The following is a 12,377-nucleotide window of genomic DNA, read 5'->3' as shown; positions in this document are numbered from 1 at the left end:
CTATAGTGACATTTTTCACACCTGCGACATTGAGCCTGTGACATAGCGGTGTGATATTCACTGGGCCTCAAACAATCCAACAGTGTCTACAAGTGTGTTCAGAAATTCTACATCTCCCCTGTCCTATAGTGACATTTTTCACACCTGTGACATTGAGCCTGTGACATAGCGGTGTGATATTCACTGGCCCTCACACAATCCAACAGTGTCCACAAGTCTGTTCAGAAATTCTACATCTCCCCTATCCTATAGTGACATTTTTCACACCTACGACATTGAGCCTGTGACATAGCGGTGTCATATTCACTGGGCCTCACACAATCCAACAGTGTCCACAAGTGTGATCAGAAATTCTACATCTCCCCTGTCCTATAGTGACATTTTTCACACCTGCGACATTGAGCCTGTGACATAGCGGTGTGATATTCACTGGGCCTCACACAATCCAACAGTGTCCAGAAGTGTGTTCAGAAATTCTACATCTCCCCTGTCCTATAGTGACATTTTTCACACCTACGACATTGAGCCTGTGACATAGCGGTGTCATATTCACTGGGCCTCACACAATCCAACAGTATCCACAAGTGTGTTCAGAAATTCTACATCTCCCTTGTCCTATAGTGACATTTTTCACACCTGAGACATTGAGCTTGTGACATAGCGGTGTGATATTCACTGGGCCTCACACAATCCAACAGTGTCCACAAGTGTGTTCAGAAATTCTACATCTCCCCTGTCCTATAGTGACATTTTACACACCTGTGACATTGAGCCTGTGACATAGCGGTGTGATATTCACTGGCCCTCACACAATCCAACAGTGTCCACAAGTGTGTTCAGAAATTCTACATCTCCCCTATCCTATAGTGACATTTTTCACACCTACGACATTGAGCCTGTGACATAGCGGTGTGATATTCACTGGGCCTCACACAATCCAACAGTGTCCACAAGTGTGTTCAGAAATTCTACATCTCCCCTGTCCTATAGTGACATTTTTCACACCTGCGACATTGAGCCTGTGACATAGCGGTGTGATATTCACTGGGCCTCACACAATCCAACAGTGTCCAGAAGTGTGTTAAGAAATTCTACATCTCCCCTGTCCTATAGTGACATTTTTCACACCTACGACATTGAGCCTGTGACATAGTGGTGTCATATTCACTGGGCCTCACACAATCCAACAGTATCCACAAATGTGTTCAGAAATTCTACATCTCCCTTGTCCTATAGTGACATTTTTCACACCTGAGACATTGAGCCTGTGACATAGTGGTGTGATATTCACTGGGCCTCACACAATCCGACAGTGTCCACAAGTGTGTTCAGAAATTCTACATCTCCCCTGTCCTATAGTGACATTTTTCACACCTGCGACATTGAGCCTGTGACATAGCGGTGTGATATTCACTGGGCCTCAAACAATCCAACAGTGTCTACAAGTGTGTTCAGAAATTCTACATCTCCCCTGTCCTATAGTGACATTTTTCACACCTGTGACATTGAGCCTGTGACATAGCGGTGTGATATTCACTGGCCCTCACACAATCCAACAGTGTCCACAAGTCTGTTCAGAAATTCTACATCTCCCCTATCCTATAGTGACATTTTTCACACCTACGACATTGAGCCTGTGACATAGCGGTGTCATATTCACTGGGCCTCACACAATCCAACAGTGTCCACAAGTGTGATCAGAAATTCTACATCTCCCCTGTCCTATAGTGACATTTTTCACACCTGCGACATTGAGCCTGTGACATAGCGGTGTGATATTCACTGGGCCTCACACAATCCAACACTGTCCACAAGTGTGTTCAGAAATTCTACATCTCCCCTGTCCTATAGTGATATTTTTCACACCTGCGACATTGAGCCTGTGACATAGCGGTATGATATTCACTGGCCTCACACAATCCAACAGTGTCCAGAAGTGTGTTTAGAAATTCTACATCTCCCCTGTCCTATAGTGACATTTTTCACACCTGAGACATTGAGCCTGTGACATAGCGGTGTGATATTCACTGGGCCTCACACAATCCAACAGTGTCCACAAGTGTGTTCAGAAATTCTACATCTCCCCTGTCCTATAGTGACATTTTTCACACCTGCGACATTGAGACTGTGACATAGCGGTGTGATATTCACTGGGCCTCACACAATCCAACAGTGTCCACAAGTGTGTTCAGAAATTCTACATCTCCCCTGTCCTATAGTGACATTTTTCACACCTACGACATTGAGCCTGTCACATAGCGGTGTCATATTCACTGGGCCTCACACAGTCCAACAGTGTCCACAAGTGTGTTCAGAAATTCTACATCTTCCATGTCCTATAGTGACATTTTTCACACCTACGACATTGAGTCTGTGACATAGCGGTGTGATATTCACTGGGCCTCACACAATCCAACAGTGTCCACAAGTGTGTTCAGAAATTCTACATCTCCCCTGTCCTATAGTGACATTTTTCACACCTACGACATTGAGCCTGTGACATAGCGGTGTCATATTCACTGGGCCTCACACAATCCAACAGTATCCATAAGTGTGTTCAGAAATTCTACATCTCCCTTGTCCTATAGTGACATTTTTCACACCTGAGACATTGAGCCTGTGACATATCGGTGTGATATTCACTGGGCCTCACACAATCCAACAGTGTCCACAAGTGTGTTCAGAAATTCTACATCTCCCCTGTCCTATAGTGACATTTTTCACACCTGCGACATTGAGACTGTGACATAGCGGTGTGATATTCACTGAGCCTCACACAATCCAACAGTGTCCACAAGTGTGTTCAGAAATTCTTCATCTCCCCTGTCCTATAGTGACATTTTTCACACCAACGACATTGAGCCTGTGACATAGCGGTGTCATATTCACTGGGCCTCACACAATCCAACAGTGTCCACAAGTGTGTTCAGATATTCTACATCTCCCCTGTCCTACATACACCTTGTACCTTGTTTTACATTACTATATAGTTTGTGGGATTTTGTGTACATTTTTACCAAAAATGAGGAAGGCTGGTGGAAGAGGCCGTGGAATTGGGCGTGGGTTGCCAGCTGGTAATGATGGTGTTGGTGGTGGATCTGATGGTAGTGGCAAAAGCAAAATAGGACCGAATGCAGGAGGTGTTGAGCCTGTGTCATCGTCTGGCTCCACAAGGCCTCGAAGTCTTAGTTTTCTAGGAGTTGGCAAACCGCTTTTAAAGCCAGAGCTTCAGGAAAAAGTTTTGGCTTACATTGCTGACTCAGCCACCAGCTCTATCGCCTCCTCTTCTGAAGTTGTAAAAAATAAAAGCACTGAGTCGTCATTGGAGGCTCATGTTCACACCTTTCCTTGTGTCCTTCACCCCAACCAAGATTGAAGGATGACGCAGGCCATACAACTGATTACTCCATGGAGCTGTTTTCACAAACCATGCCTGGGTTATCAAGTGAAATGGTGAATTACCCAGGCCAAGATGGATCTGACATGGAGTGCACTGATGCACAGGCACTGATAGATGATTCTGCTGGTACATTCACTCAGAGCACTACATTGTCCTCGCTGTGTAATGAGCCAGATTCTGACCCTGATGAGACTCAGGTGCCCCTTCCCGCATACTATACCACCATACACGATGACACAGAGGAAGGTGCGCATGATATTGAAGAGGAGGTGATGGATGACCCAGTTGTTGACGCAGATTGGCATCCATTGGGGGAAGAGGGTGCTGCTTCCAATAGCTCAGATGAGGAGGAGGAGCATCCACAACAGACATCGACATCGCAACAGCTGTTATCTGGCAGGCCCGGAGCACTCCAAAGACAGGTTCCAAAAATCAAAAGAGTTGCTGGACAGCTTGTCCAGACGGTCAAAATAACACAGCGTGCTAGGCCGCAAAATGTCTTCCAAAGTAGGAAGAGTGCAGTGTGGCACTTTTTTGAACAAAATCCTCATGATCAGGTCAAGGTTATCTGTAAGAAGTGCGCAAAGACCTTTAGCCGAGGGAAAAATCTGAAAAATTTGAATACTAGTTGCATGCTTAGACATTTAACCAGCATGCACTTGCAAGCGTGGACACAACACCAAACCTCAAGTACCACATGTGCAACTGATCACAAAGAAGGTAGTCAGCAACGCTACATTGTTTCCCCCACTGTAAGCCCACCGGTTAGCACAGCAGCAAATGTTGAGGTGTCGTTGCAAGGCCAAAGCAGTCAGGGAATCCCACTGTTATATCAACGAAAGACTGAATCTAGGCCATCACAAAGAACACCAACTCCATCACCATCATCAACCCTCTCTCAGTCCGCCCTGTCCACTGCTAGTTCCACCATATGCAGCTCTCAAGTCCAGCTCACCCTCCCAGAGACTATGAGTAGGTCAAGAAAGTACTCAGTCTCTCATCCGCGTACACTGGGTTTGAACGCCCACATTGCCAAACTAATCTTGTTAGAGATGATGCCCTATCGGTTGGTGGAAAGCGCAGCTTTCCTCGAACTCATGGCCTATGCTGTACCACGCTATGACCTACCCAGTCGCCACTTCTTCTCTCGCAAAGCCTTCCCAGCCCTCCACCATCTTGTGAAAGACCACATTGTCCATGCACTCAAGCAGTCAGTGAGTGGAAAGGTGCACCTCACAACAGATGCATGGTCCAGTCGGCATGGCCGTTATGTGTCCATCACTGCGCACTAGGTTAATGTGGTGGATGCAGGGTCCACAGGGGACAGCGGTGGTGGGACAGTGCTGCCTAGCCCACGGTATAGGAAACAGTTGGCTGTAGGCGTTCGACCCTCCTCCTCCTTCTCCAGAAGCGAAAGCTCGTCCACAGAGTGCAGTCGTACGAGCACTCCATCTGCAGCTGCCACTGTTGCACACGAGGTGTCCCCCTATCGAGCAGCTAGTGGAAAGCGTCAGCAGGCTGTGTTGCAGATGATGTGTTTGGGCGACAGACACACCGCGGAGGTGCTGGCCGAGTACTTTCAGCGACAAACTGAGTCATGGCTGGGCAGTGTACATCTTGAGGCAGGCAAGGTAGTTAGTGATAACGGCCGTAATTTTGTGGCAGCCATAGCCCTTTCAAAACTCAGCCACATACCTTGCTTGGCTCACACCTTGAACCAGGTGGTGCAGTGCTTCCTCAACAATTATCCAGAGTTAACAGCCCTGCTCCAGAAGGTGCGAAGACTGTGCGCGCACATCCGCCGGTCGCCTGTACACTCCATTCGTATGCAGAAGCTGCAGCGATTGCTCCACCTTCCCAACCACCGCCTCATTATCGACATTGCAATAAGGTGGAACTCCACCCTGCACATGGTTGAGCGGCTGTGCGAACAGAGGCAGGACATAATGCATTTGTGGGAGGATACACGGCCAGGCACTTTGAGAGCAGACATGGAGTTGACACGTGTGCAGTGGTCGAAGCTGAAAGACCTCTGTAATTCCTTCAGTGTTTTGAGGAATGCACACGGCTGGTAAGCGCAGACGACGCCATCCTAAGCATGAGCATCCCACTTATGCGTCTGCTCATGCAAACTTTGACGCACCTTAAGGAGCAGGCGTCTGCAGCCAATGTTGACGAGGAGGAAGAGGAGGAGGGAATCCTTGATGACATTCAGCCATTGTCTGCTCAGGGACCTCTCCTGGATGAGGTGGAGGAAGAGGAGGAGGAGGATGATGATGGGGATGATTACTTAGGGGAGGAGGATGCATCTCGTGGGGCAAGTGAAAATGTTGGCGTGGCAAGGTCTGGTACAGGGTTTGTGCGTGACTGGAGGGATGTGGATTTGCCAGAAATTGCTCCTCTAACCAGCACTCGCAGTGCATCATTGACACCGGGAACATTGGCCCACATGTCAGATTATGCCTTGCAGATCCTAAAAAGGGACCCCCGCATTGCCAAAATGATGAACGATGACGACTACTGGTTGGCCAGCATCCTGGATCCACACTATAAAGGCAAATTACAAAACATCATGCCACAGGAGAACCTTGACCTAATATTGGCTAATAAACAAGCAACTCTGGTAAACCGGTTGGTTGAGGCATTCAAAGCACACAGCAGCGGTGATGGTTCTCACACGAGCCGTACGGGCCAGGGGCAGCTTGGCAGAGGTGTTCGTGGTGCACACAGCAGAAGTGGCGTTGGAGACAGGGGTTTCATGACAATGTTGTGGACTGATTTTTCAAGTACTGCTCACTAGAGTTGAGCGAAACGGGCCGAAAAATTTCAAAAGTCGCCGACTTTTGGCAAAGTCGGGTTTCATGAAACCAAACCCGACCCTAGGATGAGGTCGGCCACGAGGTCGGCGACTTACGCGCCAAAGTCGCGTTTCAAAAGTTTGTTTTGCGCTCTTTTTCAGCCAATCAGGATCCACGGACACTGTGGGCAACGTGATGACATAGGCAGGGGTCACCACCATCTTTCAGAAGGGCATGCAAGTGATTGGCTTGCTTTGGTGGGCGTCACAGGGGGTATAAAAGGGCGTGCACGCCGACCGCCATCTTACTTCTGCCGATCTCAGTATAGGGAGAGGTTGCTGCTGATTCTGTAGGGAGAGCGTTAGGCAGGGAAGAAGACAAAAAAACTGCTTCTGCTGCTAGCGATTTGGCCTGCACAACACACCAGTCACTGTGTGTGCAGTGCAAGGGGAGGCTATATAGTGGTGTATCAGTGGTGTTGGTTGTTGGGCTGCCTTCTAAGGCTTCCTGACATTCCTGCATTGCTGTTTACTCACTGCTCCGCAAACTGCTTTTTTTAAAAGCAATCCCAATTTTTTTTTTTGTCCTGCTGAGAAGAAAAAAAACCTGCTTCTGCTGCTAGCGATTTGGCCTGTACAACACACCAGTCACTGTGTGTGCAGTGCAAGGGGAGGCTATATAGTGGTGTATCAGTGGTGTTGGTTGTTGGGCTGCCTTCTAAGGCTTCCTGACATTCCTGCATTGCTGTTTACCCACTGCTCCGCAAACTGCTTTTTTAAAAGCAATCCCAATTTTTTTTTTTTGTCCTGCTGAGAAGAAAAAAAAACTGCTTCTGCTGCTAGTGATTTGGCCTGCACAACACACCAGTCACTGTGTGTGCAGTGCAAGGGGAGGCTATATTGTGGTGTATCAGTGGTGTTGGTTGTTGGGCTGCCTTTTAAGGCTTCCTGACAGGCTGGCATTGCTGTTTACCCACTGCTCTGCAAACCGCTTTTTTAAAAGCAATCCAATCTCCCTTATCCTCTAGTCACTTTTGTCACAGCTGTGCCATCGAGCCTGTGACATAGCGCTCAGATATCAGTGGGCCTCACACAATCCAAAAGTGTCCAGTGTCCACAAGTGTCTGCAGAAATTCAAAATCTCCCTTATCCTCTCGTCACTTTTGTCACAGCTGTGCCAACGAACCTGTGACATAGCGCTCAGATATCAGTGGGCCTCACACAATCCAAAAGTGTCCAGTGTCCACAAGTGTGTGGAGAAATTCAAAATCTCCCTTATCCTCTAGTCACTTTGGTCACAGCTGTGCCATCGAGCCTGTCACATAGCGCTCAGATATTCATTGGGTCTCACACAATCCAAAAGTGTCCAGTGTCCACAAGTGTGTGCAGAAATTCAAAATCTCCCTTATCCTCTCGTCACTTTTGTCACAGCTGTGCCATCGAGCCTGTGACATAGCGCTCAGATATCAGTGGCCCTCACACAATCCAAAAGTGTCCAGTGTCCACAAGTGTCTGCAGAAATTCAAAATCTCCCTTATCCTCTCGTCACTTTTGTCACAGCTGTGCCATCGAGCCTGTGACATAGCGCTCAGATATCAGTGGGCCTCACACAATCCAAAAGTGTCCAGTGTCCACAAGTGTCTGCAGAAATTCAAAATCTCCCTTATCCTCTCGTCACTTTTGTCACAGCTGTGCCATCGAGCCTGTGACATAGCGCTCAGATATCAGTGGCCCTCACACAATCCAAAAGTGTCCAGTGTCCACAAGTGTCTGCAGAAATTCAAAATCTCCCTTATCCTCTCGTCACTTTTGTCACAGCTGTGCCATCGAGCCTGTGACATAGCGCTCAGATATCAGTGGGCCTCACACAATCCAAAAGTGTCCAGTGTCCACAAGTGTCTGCAGAAATTCAAAATCTCCCCTGTCCTATAGACACCTTGTACCTTGTTTTACATTACTATATAGTTTGTTGGATTTTGTCTACATTTCTACCAAAAATGAGGAAGGCTGGTGGAAGAGGCGGGGGTTGGCAGCTGGTAATGATGGTGTTGGTGGTGGATCTGATGGTAGTGGCAAGAGCAAAATAGGACCGAATGCAGGAGGTGTTGAGCCTGCGTCATCGTCTGGCTACATAAGGCCTCGAACGCTTAGTTTTCTAGGAGTTGGCAAACCGCTTTTAAAGCCAGAGCATCAGGAAAAAGTTTTGTCTTACATTGCTGACTCAGCCTCCAGCTCTATCGCCTCCTCTTCTTCAGTTGTAAAAAGTAAAAGCACTGAGTCGTCATTGGAGGCTCATGTTCATGAACCACACCTTTCCTTGTGTCCTTCACCCCAACCAAGATTGAAGGATGACGCAGGCCATACTACTGATTACTCCATGGAGCTGTTTTCACATACCATGCCTGGATTATCAAGTCAAATGGTGAATTACCCAGGCCAAGATGAATCTGACATGGAGTGCACTGATGCACAGCCGCTGATGGATGATTGGTACATTCACTCAGAGCACTACATTGTCCTCGTAGTGTACAGAGCCAGATTCTGACCCTGATGAGACTCAGGTGCCCCTTCCCGCACACTATACCACCATACACGGTGACACAGAGGAAGGTGCACATGACATAGAAGAGGAGGTGATGGATGACCCAGTTGTTGACCCAGATTGGCATCCATTGGGGGAAGAGGGTGCTGTTTCCAATAGCTCAGATGAGGAGCATCCAAAGCAGACATCGACATCGCAACAGCTGTTATCTGGCAGGCCCGGAGCACTCCAAAGACAGGTTCCAAACATCAAAAGAGTTGCTGGACAGCTTGTCCAGAGGGTCAAAAGATCACAGCGTGCTAGGCCACAAAATGTCTGCCAAAGTAGGAAGAGTGCAGTGTGGCACTTTTTTGACCAAAATCCTCATGATCAGGCCAAGGTTATCTGTAAGAAGTGCGCAAAGACCTTTAGCCGAGGGAAAAATCTGAAAAATTTGAATACCAGTTGCATGCTTAGACATTTAACCAGCATGCACTTGCAAGCGTGGACACAACACCAAACCTCAAGTGCCACATGTGCAACTGATCACAACGAAGGTAGTCAGCAATGCTACATTGTTTCCCCCACTGTAAGCCCACCGGTTAGCACAGCAGCAAATGTTGAGGTGTCGTTGCAAGGCCACAGCAGTCAGGGAATCCCACTGTTATATCAACGAAAGACTGATTCTAGGCCATCAGAAAGAACACCAACTCCATCACCATCATCAACCCTCTCTCAGTCCGCCCTGTCCACCGCTACTTCCACCATATGCAGCTCTCAAGTCCAGCTCACCCTCCCAGACACTATGAGTAGGTCAAGAAAGTACTCAGTCTCTCATCCGCGTACACTGGGTTTGAACGCCCACATTGCCAAACTAATCTCGTTTGAGATGATGCCCTTTCGGTTGGTGGAAAGCACAGCTTTCCGCGAACTCATGGCCTATGCAGTACCACGCTATGACCTACCCAGTCGCCACTTCTTCTCTCGCAAAGCCATCCCAGCCCTCCACCATCATGTGAAAGACCGCATTGTCCATGCACTCAAGCAGTGAGTGGAAAGGTGCACCTCACAACTGATGCATGGTCCAGTCGGCATGGCCAGGGCCGTTACGTGTCCATCACTGCGCACTGGGTTAATGTGGTGGATGCAGGGTCCACAGGGGACAGCGGTGGTGGGACAGTGCTGCCTAGCCCACGGTATAGGAAACAGTTGGCTGTAGGCGTTCGACCCTCCTCCTCCTCCTCCTCCAGAAGCGAAAGCTCGTCCACAGAGCGCAGTCGTACGAGCACTCCATCTGCAGCTGCCACTGTTGCACACGATGTGTCCCCCTATTGAGCAGCTAGTGGAAAGCGTCAGCAGGCTGTGTTGCAGATGATGTGTTTGGGCAACAGACACACCGCCGAGGTGCTGGCCGAGTACTTGAAGCGACAAACTGAGTCATGGCTGGGCAGTGTACATCTTGAGGCAGGCAAGGTAGTTAGTGATAACGGCCGTAATTTTGTGGCAGCCATAGCCCTTTCAAAACTCAGCCATATACCTTGCTTGGCTCACACCTTGAACCTGGTGGTGCAGTGCTTCCTCAAAAATTATCCGGAGTTAACAGCCCTGCTCCAGAAGGTGCGAAGACTGTGCGCGCACATCCGCCGGTCGCCTGTACACTCCGTTCGTATGCAGAAGCTGCAGCGATTGCTCCACCTTCCCAACCACCGCCTCATTATCGACATTGCAACAAGGTGGAACTCCACCCTGCACATGGTGGAGCGGCTGTGCGAGCAGAGGCAGGCCATAATGCATTTGTGGGAGGATACACGGCCAGGCACTTTGAGAGCAGACATGGAGTTGACAGGTGTGCAGTGGTCGAAGCTGAAAGACCTCTGTAAAGTCCTTCAGTGTTTTGAGGAATGCACACGGCTGGTAAGCGCAGACGACGCCATCCTAAGCATGAGCATCCCACTTATGCGTCTGCTAATGCAAACTTTGACGCACCTTAAGGAGCAGGCGTCTGCAGCCAATGTTGATGAGGAGGAGGGAATCCTTGATGACATTCAGCCATTGTCTGCTCAGGGACCTCTCCTGGACGAGGTGGAGGAAGAAGAGGAGGAGGAGGAGGATGATGGGGATGATTACTTAGGGGAGGAGGATGCATCTCGTGGGGCAAGTGAAAATGTTGGCGTGGCAAGGTCTGGTACAGGGTTTGTGCGTGACTGGAGGGATGTGGATTTGCCAGAAAGTGCTCCTCCAACCAGCACTCGCAGTGCATCATTGACACCGGGAACATTGGCCCACATGTCAGATTATGCCTTGCAGATCCTAAAAAGGGACCCACGCATTGCCAAAATGATGAACGATGACGACTACTGGTTGGCCAGCATCCTGGATCCACGCTATAAAGGCAAATTACAAAACATCATGCCACAGGAGAACCTTGACCTAATATTGGCTAATAAACAAGCAACTCTGGTAAATCGGTTGCTTGAGGCATTCCCAGCACACAGCAGCGGTGATGGTTCTCACACGAGCCGTACGGGCCGGGGGCAGCTTGGCAGAGGTGTTCGTGGTGCACACAGCAGAAGTGGCGTTGGAGACAGGGGTTTCATGACAATGTTGTGGACTGATTTTTCAAGTACCGCTCACACAACTGGTAATACTGCATCGATGGAAAGTGACAGGAGACAGCAGTTGTCAACTATGGTTACAAACTACTTTTCCTCCCATATCGATGTTCTCCCACACAGGTCATTCCCCTTTGACTATTGGGCCGCTAAACTGGACACCTGGCCTGAATTGGCACAATATGCCTTACAGGAGCTCGCTTGCCCAGCTGCAAGTGTGCTATCGGAAAGAGTCTTCAGTGCAGCTGGATCAATCCTGACAGAAAAAAGGACCCGTCTGTCAACCCAAAATGTGGATGATCTAACCTTCATTAAAATGAACCACGCATGGGTTTCCAAGGATTTTGTCCCACCTTCCCCTGATGACACATAGGGTGACAGAAAAATGGCTTGCTTTGGTCCACCTCTTCCTGGGACTTGACCTATTTCACCTTTTGCATCAGCTGAATGTCCAACATCAACATATGCCACTTTCTAAAACTCCCTAACTGTGCTGCCTCCCCCCCCCATGGCCGGGGTCACCACCTAGCGCACGACACCGTGCGAGTGCCGTTGCCCTGGACAGGTGGGTAGGCCGACTCTTGGGCGCGGGCACTGGCACAGGGTCCTTCATAGTGCAATCAAGTGTCTCTGACGGTGGTGGTGCACACCCGCTGTCAGACACACCACCGTACTATGAGGGGCCCAGTGCCAGTACCGACGCCCACGAGTGGGCCCCCCTTGCTAGGGCAGGGCCCCAGCATTTGCAATCTTTACCTCTCCCTGCTCCTCCGCTGTGTAGTCTGGGCCGTCAAATCCATACTGTGCCTGACACCGTCTGAGCCTGCCTCCTGATGTATAGACATATATTTTGAATGTGTACGCTATCCATACATGTTATCTGGGGATACGGTACCCTTTCTAACCTTTGTGCAATCACGTGCAATCCATACTGGGCCTAACACCGTCTGAGCCTGCCTCCTGATGTATAGACATATATTTTGAATGTGTACGCTATCCATACATGTTATCCGGGGAAACGGTACCCTTTCTAACCTTTGTGCAATC

The 12,377-nt window shown here is 49.0% G+C and overlaps 1 protein-coding gene across 5 annotated transcripts in view; it reads right to left on the bottom strand.

Annotated features, from left to right (window-relative positions):
- ARSJ (arylsulfatase family member J) overlaps window positions 1–12,377 on the bottom strand; it is a 251,939-nt gene that overhangs the window by 138,236 nt on the left and 101,326 nt on the right. The gene's annotated exons all lie outside the window — the stretch shown is intronic.

This window comes from Dendrobates tinctorius, unplaced genomic scaffold (assembly GCF_039654945.1).
Source record: "Dendrobates tinctorius isolate UK_male_01 unplaced genomic scaffold, ASM3965494v1 ptg000030l, whole genome shotgun sequence".
NCBI classification, from domain to species: domain Eukaryota; kingdom Metazoa; phylum Chordata; class Amphibia; order Anura; family Dendrobatidae; genus Dendrobates; species Dendrobates tinctorius.
This window is presented reverse-complemented; position numbering and strand designations above follow the sequence as displayed.